At 32.8% G+C, this 13046-nt stretch overlaps 1 pseudogene; it reads right to left on the bottom strand.

Moving 5' to 3' along the window:
- Nucleotides 1-4799: 4799 nt before the first annotated feature.
- LOC132182057 (receptor kinase-like protein Xa21) lies at nucleotides 4800-8216 on the bottom strand (annotated as a pseudogene).
- Nucleotides 8217-13046: the final 4830 nt, after the last annotated feature.

Here is a 13046-nt window from a genome sequence, read left to right as displayed (position 1 = left end):
ATTTTCAAAATATCATTAAAATTGTAGGGTCCATGTGAATCCATTTTTCTCCTTTTAAGTGAGACAGGGTCAAGTCTTCCTTTAAAGAGAGAGAAGCAGCAAATGCAATTAATTTCATCATCATTGCAAGTAAAATCTAAAATTGAAACAATACAATCAGAGCAACTAAAATACATCAACACAATTTCCAATGTCAACATAAAATCATTATCCAAATACCATTAAAAATCAACCTAAAGCAAATAATAAGAACTCCACAACGTAAAAGACCACGATAACAATTCCAACTAATTAATTGTAAAATCCAAAGGACTTCAGAAAGTCTCCAAAACAACAATTTTAATAAGCCTAAAGTATCCACAAGACAAGACCACCATTCATTTACTAACATATATAAAGAGACACCTTAGCTATTATTCCTCACAAACTTGCACCAAAGTCTCCAAATCCTTCAACGGTGTCTTGCTAGAAGGATCCTGATTGCAATATTATATGAAAAATGTTAATAAGGTTTAATGAGTCAACTCAGTAATAGAATTGGTTAATTTAAGTGTGAGATCAAGCGATGTATATCTTACTTCTTATACAAGATTTCAAAAACACAATTCAATAAATAAATTAAAAGTAAGAATTAAAATGTAATGCTCATCAGTAAAACTTGTGTCAACATAATAATATATCAAGCGATTAAATAAGTAGAACATGTGAAGTTTACATTGTAATTTCAAAACAATTACGTAACACTTCTCTATACATTACTTACAATTCACTATGAGCAATAATGTTTCATCATCATATCCAAAAACATAAAAACTCACCTCACTCCTTGGCATTCTCTTTGGTCATTTGAATTTGGACAACAGTCTTCGAATCAGACCGATAATAATAATGCCCTACGAATAGGCCAAATAAATGCCTTCAAATCAAGACATTGTTCTTCAAATCAGACCAATAAAATAATGTCATTCGAATCAAAGCATTGGCCTCCGAATCGGCCCTAATATCACTCGTACTTAATGTTGGGGTTATCCTACATCGGTTGTGGAAGGGGTTAGTTGTCAGTTTCTAAATGTGAGGAAAATTCTCACATCTTGAGCTAACTTTTGGGGTTAAGCTAGGTCCAACACCACCCAACTCTGGTATCAGAGCCTAGGTTCAACAAACAAATCTCGGCCCAACAATCCACGAGAGAAATGAGTTGTTTTTGCTCCGACCCAGAGCCCGATGTGTGAGGGAGAGACTGTTAAGGTTATCCCACATCGATTGTGAAAGGGACTGATGGTCATTTTGTAAGTGTAAGGGAAAACATTACCTCTTGAGCTAGCTTTTGGAGATATGCCCATGACCACCCAACACTTACCTTAGAGTGTTTCATAGCATAATTAAAAGTGCTGACTAGGGGTGCAAAGGCGGTTACGGTTAGCGGTTAGTGGCAATAACCGCTAACCGTAACCGCCCTAGCGGTTAGTAAATTTCACTAACCGCAACCGCTAACCGCCTAGCGGTTAACGGTTAGCGGTTAGTGGCCGGTTAGCGGTTAGTGAAATAGATAACCGCCCGCTAACCGCTTTTTTAAAATTGGGCTTTTTTTTGGGCTTTTTTTTACCCTCATTTTTTTTTCTTGTATTTTTAATATCTTCTTGGGCCCAATTGCTATAAATATTTGAATTGTCATTGGATCATATGATTAAGTGTTGATCTTATAAACTTACAAACAAACAAAAATACTTCAATTGTAGTTATAAGTAACACATTGTTTAATCCAATGTCAATTACTTAATTTGATATTATATGAATCACATTGTCATTGTCATTGTACATGAATAATTGATTAAGTATTGGAATTGTAATTGGATCATATAGTTAAATATTTATCTTATACATTTATATTATTCAATATGCATATAATATATATATATATATATATATATATATATAATTCAAAATTGTTCAAAATTGTTAATTTTCTTTCAAAAAATGGTTAAATTTCTTTTTCTAAAAAATGTTCAAAAAATACATTAATACTTCAATTGTGATTATAAGTAACACATTGTTGAATCTAATGTCAATTACTTAATTTGATATTATATAATCATATAGTCTCATTAAATTATATCATATGATTCATATGATTAATTATTTAAATTCTTATCATATTTACTTATAATCTTTTTTCTTTGAATTGAACTTAATATCTAATGGTAAATGGTAATGTTCAAACTCCTAAATCCTAAATTCCTAAAGTATCTAATAATGCTTTAATTAAATTGTAGACTTGTAGTTATAAGTAACATATTGTTTAATTCAATTGAATCAATTGTGATTATCATTGTACATGAATCATATGATTAACTTGTAGACTTATGACTTATGAGTTATGTCATATTATATATGTATTATTTATTATTATATAATCATATGATTTAATGATCAAGTCATCATGTGATATAATCATATCAATTATAGTGATAATATATAAATTACTAAAATTATAATGATAATACATTAATACTTACATTATGTTTATAAGTAACACATTGGTCATTGTTTAATCCAATGTCAATTACTTAATTTGATATTATACGAATCATATCATCATTGTACATTAATAATATGATTCACTTGAAGTCTTGAATAAAGTATTTGAATTGTCATTGAATCATATGATTAACTATTGATATTATACATTTATATTATTCATATACATATGTAGACTTATATAGACTTATAGGTTTATAACATACATTGGAAATAAGTCTCTAGATATTTAATTGTTGTATTAGTATGAATTAGTATACTTATGAGTTATGTCATATTATATATGTATAATTTGTTATTATATAATCAAATGATTTAATAATCAATCTCATGTGATATAATCATATAAATTATAGTGATAATATATTAATACTCAAATTGTGATTTAATTATTTTTTAAAAAAATTGTGATTTAATGATCAAGCGATTATGTTATATGTATAATTATAAAAATATATTATATAAAAAGGCGGTTAGCGGTTAGCGGTTACGGTTAGTAGACCCAATAACCGCTAACCGCTAACCGCTAACCGCTAGGCGGTTATGGCGGTTAGCGGTTAATGCGGTTAAACGGTTAGGCGGTTAGGCGGTTGGCGGTTATAGCGGTTAGCGGTTAGCGGGCGGTTAAAAACCGCCCGCCTTTGCACCCCTAGTGCTGACAAGTATTAGTCTAATACTATCACCATTCAAAGTATATAAACTGAACATGTAAATACTAAAAGTAAAAGTTACAACTTCAAGAAAAAGTTATCGAGATAACTTTTCAATTTACATTAAATCTAGTAAATTTCAATTCAATATTAAAAAAAATTATATTGTACAACATATATGTTTGCATCTCATCAATAAAATATAGACATACAAAAAAAAAAAAAAAAAAAAAAATCAATAAAATATAGCTTGCCCCACCATTTGTTTAACTCATACACAAAAGTCTCAATAGAAAACATAATATCAAAATAAACAATAATTTCCAACAACTATTGATTTTTACAAAACATCAATTTCAGGTAATTTGAAAAATCCCGAATTAACCTTGTGTGCAAACACTAATATCCACGAGTTTCTTCGTCCTCCTTAAAGATTCTAACTTGTGATCCTATTCAAGAATGCATCTAAGCCAAACACCTAATTTCTCCCTATAACATATTCTCTAAAAGTCTGTTTCTCTCATTTAATCTAAAAATCTCCCTTACATCAGATTCATTTGATGCATTAGAATACTAACCTCAATCTTGAATACAAAACATCAATTTAGAAACGGTCATGTAACTCTACAAAATCCCTTAATTTCACCCAAAATTAAGACCCTATATGCTCATTATACTCAATTCCGCCACACTCATTCATTATTGAATGTTCATACATGCAATTCAATTCTTTAATTGCACAATAGAGCCATCAACTTGAAGCAATTAGAATTCATAGATCGAAATCCCCAATTTCCATGTATAAAGAACCATAAATCTCAAATTTTCTGAAATTAATCGAACCCATTGCAATTTGAATGAGCCCACATGTTATTCTAACATCTATAAACAAGACCCACTCATCAATTTCAAAATATTAAGGCCTAATTACCCAAATCCCCAATTTCGGTATTATGGAACCCTAACTTTAAAATCCTTGATTGATAACAATCTAGCTATAATGTCCTCAAATTGAAAGAATTTATCAGCGAACATACCTATGTGATTAATTGAAGAAACATGAAAAGGCTTGCTATGGTGTGTATGGGTTGATTCTGATAAAAAACCAACCGGTCGGTTACGGCTATATTCATGGCCGTAGGATTCTCATAACTATGAATCAATATCAAAATATCACTAATAACATAATATCTGTTTATAGTGGCGATTCACATTTGGCACGTAATATGCATCTCATTAAAAGACAAAATTAAGATATAATCACATTTGGCGTAAAAAAGTCAGATTACTATTTGAATATGATAAAATTTATATCTCTCCTTCGAATATGTATGAAGAAAAATACAACTTTTTTTTAAAAAAAAATTTTTCAATCTCAAATAAGATACTTTCTGGAATTTTGTTTAAGAACGTAAAATAGTGAGATTATATCCCCTTTTATTCCATAAATGTAAAATGCAAGCAATGTGTAGAGAAATGCTCCTAATAGAAGTGATTTTTTTTTTTTTTTGCTCTTTTCATTATGATGATCTGAATGGCAATCAATCAAATAAACAAGTTAGCTTTTTTTCTAATTTTTTTTTTTTTCTAATAATAAACAAGTTAGCTTACCTAGCTCATTCTTCTTCTGCTTCTTCTTCTTCTTTTGTTCTCATTCTTAAATCTAAGAAATGCGTCTCTAATTGCACTTAGTTTGGAGACAACATCATTTGTGGGCATCCGCTCACAAGGTGATGTTGTAGAGCATAGCAATCCAATTTGCAACACTGAGACCAAGTAATCCTCCACTCTACTTTTGACATTGAAATGACGATCAACTTCATCAATTATTGCGCTTTCTTCTATGCCATCGTTATTTGTCTCATCATGACCAGCTTCTTCATCTTCTTCAAAGGGCATTGACGAGTCGACTATATCCATAACACGTTTTGGCAAAGCCATTGCAGTAAACATGTGAATGCTCAAACCATCTTTGAACATATCATCGGTAGGTCTTTTCCCAGTGAACATCTCCAGCAAGAGTACCCCATAGCTGTAAATGTCTCCAAGTACGGAAACTTGGCCACCCATCCCATACTTTGCAATTTATTGATACATGATCACGTAGATATTAGTCTTCTAAACTTAAGAATTTATCCACTAATGCATATGTACTACTATTTTACAATTTTGAGAATTTTTTCTAGAAAGAAAAAGAAACACTTATTTAATTGGTAGAAAGAATCAGGGAGGCTGAAGGAGGCCCTCGCCCCCTATTTTGAGTTGAGTTACTAGTTGAAAACATACCTGGAGGAATGTACCCAACAGAACCCTTCAGCACACCTGACAAGCAGTCTGACATGGATTGATTTTTGGAGAGATTATGTGATGCTTCAAAGACAAACTTCGCTAATCCAAAGTCGCCAACATGGGCTACCATATCCTCATTGAGAAGGACATTGCTTGGCTTTACATCGCAATGAACAATCGGCGTGTGGCAATGGAGATGAAGATATTCCAATGCAGAAGCAACATCTGTGGCTATGTTCAATCTCTGAATAAAGCTCAATCTCTTGCATCGATGTTGCTCATCCTCTATAGGATGCAACCATTGGTCTAGGCTTCCATTAGACATGAACTCAAAAACTAGACTCTTAAAGTCATTCCCTTGATGATCAATGCTTGAGCAAGCAGTTATAATCTTAAGAAGATTACGATGGCGTAAACTTCTCAAGGCATTGCATTCATTTATGAAACTCTTGGAAGCACCTCGCTGTAGAAGGTTTAACACTTTAACTGCAACAATTGCTCCATTACTAGAAAGAACTCCTTTGTATACAAAACCAAAACTACCAGAACCGATCAAATTGTCCGCAGAGAAGCCATTAGTTGATGCATGGAGTTCTGCGTAAGATATAGATGCCAATCGCCAATCCTTTAAGGAAGATGTGGCCAAAGGCCTCTTTCTCCATTTTTTAACCATACAACATGTGAGGAAAAAACACAATAGAGCAAGTACCAATATGACAAGAATTACTACTTTGAATGCAAGGTGTTTCACGGATGAGCGTGGACTCTTTGTGTAGCATTTTGGTAAAAGTAATTCTGGGACACCACCACACAACTTGTCATTTCCAAAGATTGAAATAGCACTTACATGTGAAAAAATCCCTTCACTTGGCACTTTTCCCTGGAGATTATTATGAGAAAGATTGAGATGCTTAAGTGACAAAAACTTGCCGAGAAATTCAGGAATCTGTCCTGACAAGTTATTGTGAGAAAGATCAATTTCTTCTAAACCTCTTAGTGTCTTCAAAGATGTAGGAATTACTCCTTCAAAGGAATTATCCTCCAAATGCAAACTCAACAAATTAGTACAACTACCAAGGGAAGTAGGAATTTCACCAGTTAATCTATTATTCGAGAGATCTAAATTTGCAAGATTTTTTAAGTTACTCACTTCAAATGGTAGTGTTCCTGTCAAAAAATTATGAGACATGTCCAAAGAAATCGAAAGGGAAGAAAGACCAATAACCTCTTTTGGTATTGTACCATTGAGATTGTTACTAAAAAGGGTTAGATAAAGCAAATTTCGACAGTTTCCTAGGCTTGGGGGTATACTTCCCTCAAATCTGTTCTTTTGCATAAAGAGATTTAACAATTTAGTTAGGTTACCTAAAGAGGAAGGGATCGACCCTGAAAAATTGTTGTTGTCCAAACCTAGTATCCCTAACTGCTGGAGCTTCCCAAGAGCATTCGGGAGAGGACCTCCCAAATAGTTATCTTCTAGTCCCAGAATGGTCAAGTTAACAAGGTTTCCAATCCCAATGGGTATTCCTCCATGTATCATATTTCCACCCAAAATAAACCAATTCAGCTGGGAGGAAAGGTTGGCTATGGAGCTGGGTAGTACTCCACCAAATTGATTAGAACCAAGACCCAAGACCTTCAAACTAGTACAGTTAGCCAAAAAATCGAGAAAATTCAGGTCACCAACTTTCCCATTTCCAAGTCTATTGTGAAAGAAATTAAGTTTAACCAAGCCTTGCAAACTTGCTAGATTTTGAGGCACGGTCCCAGTGAGATCATTATAACCAAATTGAAGTTCCTTAAGTCTAGAAGCATTTGACAATGACACGGGAATAGGTCCTGTAAAACTATTTTCACCGCCGAGAAATAATTCAAGATTAGGAAGAGTAAGGCCAACATCTGGTGGAAGGCTTCCATGCAACTGGTTTTCAGCAACAGAGAACATGTATATGGAAGATATATTATAAATCAAAGGAGGGATCGTACCAGACAGATTATTCCAAGAAAGTTGAAGAAATCCCAAGCTCGATAGACGGCCAAGCTCACTAGGTATGCTCCCTTGTAGATTGTTCCGGGCAAGGGAAAGAGCATGCAAAGAAGAAAAGTTTCCTATCCATGCTGGGATACTTCCTGTAAGGTTGTTCATAGGAAGTTGCAGGTAAACCAACTTTGACAATGAGCTAAACTGCTCTGGAATCTGCCCAACTAGTTTGTTGCCAATAACATCAAGCACTCTAAGTTGTGTACAATGACTTAGATTACTTGGAAGGTTCCCACCAAAGGAATTGTTAGTCAAGCTGAGATGCTGCAGGAGCCGTAGTCTTCCTACTTCTTGAGGAATTTTACCATAGAAGTTGTTGTTTTCCAGGTTGATTTCAGTAAGGCAAGTAAGATTTCCAATAGAAGGTGTTAAGGGGCCAGACAATCTTTGAGCTTTCAGGTTCAGAACCGTGACTCTTTTACTGGAGGGGCTGCATGTTACACCAAACCAGTTGCAGAAATGGGTGGAGTCATTCCACAAGCTCATGATTTGAAGTGGGTCTTCACTAATCCAACTCTTGAAGTCAAGTAACGCCAAGCGATCAGACTCATCTGAAAAAGCTGGAATTGTTGCAGATTTCAAAGTTGAGCTCATAAACAAAGAAGGATTCCGTGAAAGAATAATAGCAAAATCCACTTGGAATTGAGGCAAGAGTGCTTCATCTTATTGGGAATATAATTTTCAAGTAAGAAGGATCAAGTCTGTACGATACAGGATTTTGCTTGATATGAAAATATTACAAAGTTCCAAAGAGAGTTAAAATTAAGGAAATAAATGTTTGTGGGTCTACCGATTGGGATAGAAAATATAGATGGCGTGGCCAAGCAAAGTGATTTGTAATTTATGCAATTTATTTCTATTTATGCAATTTATTTCTATTTCTATTTCTTTATGAATTCTATCATCATGAGGTGATTTGTTTATACATATATATATATATATATATATATATATATATAAACAAATCAAATTGATGGCTTACTCCAAGTAATGAACAATCACACCTACTCTCATATATCCTCCAGTCCTCGACAGTCAAGTCCCCCAACAAATGCTCTCCTAAATCAAATACATTTTTTTTTTTTTTTTTTGAGCATCATTTGTCTCACTCACCATAAGACCGACCCTTCACTCATACAAAACATAATGAGAAAACGGAGGATTGGTGAGAATATATTACTTGCACAAGAATTGGTTGAAAAATTATCACGGAGAAAGTCAAAGTCGATCTAATCAAATTATTGCTGTGAGTGTGAATATATAAATAATTCAATGTATATATGGGTAATTATCTTTTGAGTATAATGATTATTTCATTTTCGTAGGGTTTGCTAGTAGGATTAATTTTATCTCTTTTTTATTTGTAAATCTATTTATAGACTCAATGAAATTCAATGAAGCATTTTGGAGATTTTTTATCAAGTTCCCTATATATAAAGAACCTACTACAAATAATTCCTTTATGTACTTGAAATTCAAAGACAACGGTCTTATAATTATATATTCGAGCAAATCTCTAATTTCAGTTTCGACCTGAATGATTTGAATAAGGATAATGGTTAATTTATTGGCTTTCAAGGCCATAACTTCCTTTCGTTACATTTTTTTTTTCTCTTTTATTTTCTCTTTTTAAAAATAAAAATATTAACACACAATATTACAGCATAAAACACTCAAAACTGTTTTCATGTTTTCACGTCATATCACAATAATTTTTCAATTAAAAGAAACCCCAAAAGAGAGCCAATATTTTACAACCATAGCTTCCGTTATTAGTATGAATGTTGCCAACTCATGGTTCGATTCCGTTGCAATATCTTTAGAAGCCCAAATTAACACGGTAAGCTAGTGAGTTTTGGAATATATATTGGTAGCATTATGATGGCGAAATTTTGTGTATGGGTACGTCAAAATACATGATCACTAAGATATAGTAAACTTAAGAATTTATCCACTAATGCATATTTACTACTATTTAATAATTTTGTAATGTTTTTTAGGAGAAACTTTATTGTACCACTTTGAATTGTCATCACTTTTGCAATATTCCCTATAGGGTTCAATTTATCTCAATTTAGTATATTCATCTTTGAAGAAGGTGAAGAATTGCTGGTAATATATATATATATATATATATATATATATATATATATATAATTTTAAATTGAAGGTAATAAAGAGCCTTGACAGAAGAGAGTCTTACATCATTAATTAGCCAAAAAAAAACAAAAGTCATTTCTTTAAATTAATGCTTGGGTGTATGCACTTGTATATATGCTTAAGAGCTTTTAATTCAAAAAGTTTTTTTTGGTAAAAGCTTTTTTGTTTTTTTTTTTAATTTTTGCCGAAAGTGTGTTTTAGTCATTTTTTGGCTTTTGGGACATTTAAAAGCGCTTTCAATTTGTTTTATCAAACAAGCACTTTTTTTTTTTTTTTTTTTTTTTTCAAATAGACTTTTTGAGTATTAAACAAACTTTTAGGCCTCTCAAACACACACCCAAACAAGTCCTAAGAACGGTTAAGCATAAGATAAGCAAGTCCATACGAGCAAGGATAGAATATTGTGTAGATTAATTTTTTTTTTCCTCATTTTCATAAGCAAAACTTTGCACTTCACACGATCCATTGCATTATGATTCAGCATGAGGAGAATAAACTAGATGATGTAAACGAAAAATATATGGTATAAACTGAAGGGAATTGTTGGTGTAAAGAAATATATAACTTATCAAATCTTAAACACTCTGTAACAAGCAATAGCAGGACAGGTATGTATAGAGTTTCCGTCAAGCTTTCCCATCAACAGATGCTTCCTTCAATTATTTTGATCGTTTTCAAACTTAAATGTGGACTATATGGTGTGGGGGCACAGTATATGAGAAATGATAGGCCTTTTTTTTAAAAAAAAATTATTATTTTGTATGCATATAATTTTGTTGTGTTTGAGGTGTTGATGTTGTAATTTGTAAAGAATTCCTGATATTATGTCCTTTATTTTCTGAGACAGTTGTATGGTGTGTCTGGTTCAGCAATTTTCTCTTATTAAGGCCTTCATGTTGACTGTTCTGCCGTTCCTTGTTGCATATATATATATATATATATATGAAGCAAAAAATAGTTTAGCTCCCTAAATTTAAAGAAATTTTAACGAAAACTACTACTAGTGCTCTTAAAGTATTCACGATGGCCTCTTCAAATAAAAACTTAATTTGAGGAAGAAAAGTTAATTTGTCAAGTTTTTGAAGAGCTACTTTTAAAAGTTACCAAATAATAAACTCTTGATATCTTTCTTTACTTAAATTAAATATTAAATTTTAAATTCGATATAATGTAGGGAGCTTGTTATAATTTGGTAACTTCTAAAAGTGGCTCTTCAAATTTGTGCTTTTCTATGTTCAACACATAAATACAAGTGGGTGGGTAGAACCCTTGATGGCAAACATGGACAAAAACCAAGATGATGACATATTAAGGAAAGAGAGCCTGAATACATCCCAGAAGGCCACAGTAGTACAGAGACACTCATATTACAAGCTAGAATGGCGGGTGTGTGTCTGTGACAGCCGACAGGCATGCTCTACATCTTTCACCCTTTTCATCTTACCATTGACTAGTTCTTGGTTGGTAATGTGGATCAAATTGGTGTCAAATCAAATGTCTTGTAAAGGATAAAAGGGAAGAAAATAATCCCATTTTACGCAATTCTTCTATATCCGGTCACCTAGGCCCTAACAGAGTTTCTGGATATTAATGTGAGAGGTTGGTACGCCACCACCAAACGTACGTCGGCCGGTCATTCTTGGTTTTTGACTCTCTATACCACATTAGTGGACCAAACCAAACCAACTATCTTGAATGTTCTTTTAAGGATCTTAATGCATGTGAGGTGGATCTTCTCCACACCTGTCCATTGGCATTGATTATAAAGTATGCATGGTTTTGTGACATAATATATTTGGCAAAATAGGAAATGGGAGAATTAGTTGGATAAGTGGGCATTTTTCCCATGTATAATTTTCCTCTTCATAGATTTTGTTATTGAAAAAGTCACTTTTCTATGTAAGCAATCGTCATTTAATAGATGTAAGACAGTTTTCTATTTGTCATAGTTTTGGACATTGGGTAGCAATTAATATATGTTGTCTCTTTACCTCATTGCAAGTCTGGGTTTGAATAGATTCAAATAACTCGTGGGTTAATTAAGGAACATCCAGAGTAAATACCTTGACATTTTTCTGGACATAATGAAACAAACTATCGCTTATGTATACATAATTTCTGGACAAACATGTAACTTCTTTACTAGTAGAATTATAGACTAAAAGGATCATGATAGTGTGTAAAGGACTTCTACATAAATTGGAACATAAACAGCTGAAAGCTTTACGACACCATCTATGAGGATATATATAGTGCCTGTGTTAATGGGGGTATCGATGACCCTTTTTAAGTTGACAATAGCTAACTATACAGATAAATGGGAAACTTATACATTTTTAGTCAAAATTCCTTTAAACAACTAAAGGATCACACAAGGACTTGCTATAGCTAGCATCCTAAATGCCAGTATAATTGTGCAATTGTCCATGAAAGAAACCTGCATTTAAAACCATTATATTTGATCATTAAAAAAAAAAAAAAAAATCATACTGCAACAAGAAAAGCTTAATAGGATTACCCCAAGTACTCACTCAAGATGTATTATTCCTCCTTTAAAAATGTTAGTCACTTAAGTAGTAATGACATTTTTTAAAAGGAGCCACATCATAGGTAAAAATAACACCCTTATAAGACATCTAAAGAGTAAAGATGTGTAAAAAAAACTAGATTATATATATTGCTTCACAAAACAAACACTGTGGACACACCAATCTGGTCCTACAAGATACACATCACTCGCAACAAATCTGAACAAATACAATGAGGTTTATTTGTAGCATTTCAATATCCGTACTCTTTCTGACTCCTCTGTTTTAGCTAACCCTATAACTCACAACAAACATTACATACTTGATCAGGTAAAAGACAACAAATTACTGAAAAGCTCGAGTCATTTATAAACTAGCGGATAGGGTGGAAATATAAACTATCCTCAAATCAAATGCCAAGGGCATAGAAACGTTGGCCATAAAGCATGCATAATGGACATACCTTGTGGAAGTTGAAGATCAAGTCCAGCTCACAGACCAGCAAAGCATGAGTAAATTACAAGGATGTCCATCCTTTATCACAGCCCAATGAAAAGGAAGAAAAGTATCCATATGAATAAGTCACTAAGAGTACTGCCAAAATATCGGTTCAGAATCTACACATAGTGATGAATTATCAATGAAAATGCAGAAATAAAGACTAGCATACCTGCACAAACACAATATTGGAACCACCTCAAAGCTCATGTTAAAGATGGCCAATAATATTCCTCAGGAAATAGATTCTCACAATGACAATGAACAGTGTCACATTCTTGTATTTTCTGTTATAAACAACTTTGCATCCTCTCTATTCAACAAAATTACAGAGTTAATTTG

This window comes from Corylus avellana, chromosome 10, assembly GCF_965113065.1.
Source record: "Corylus avellana chromosome 10, dhCorAvel1.hap1.2, whole genome shotgun sequence".
In the NCBI taxonomy this organism is placed as follows: Eukaryota; Viridiplantae; Streptophyta; class Magnoliopsida; order Fagales; family Betulaceae; genus Corylus; species Corylus avellana.
This window is presented reverse-complemented; position numbering and strand designations above follow the sequence as displayed.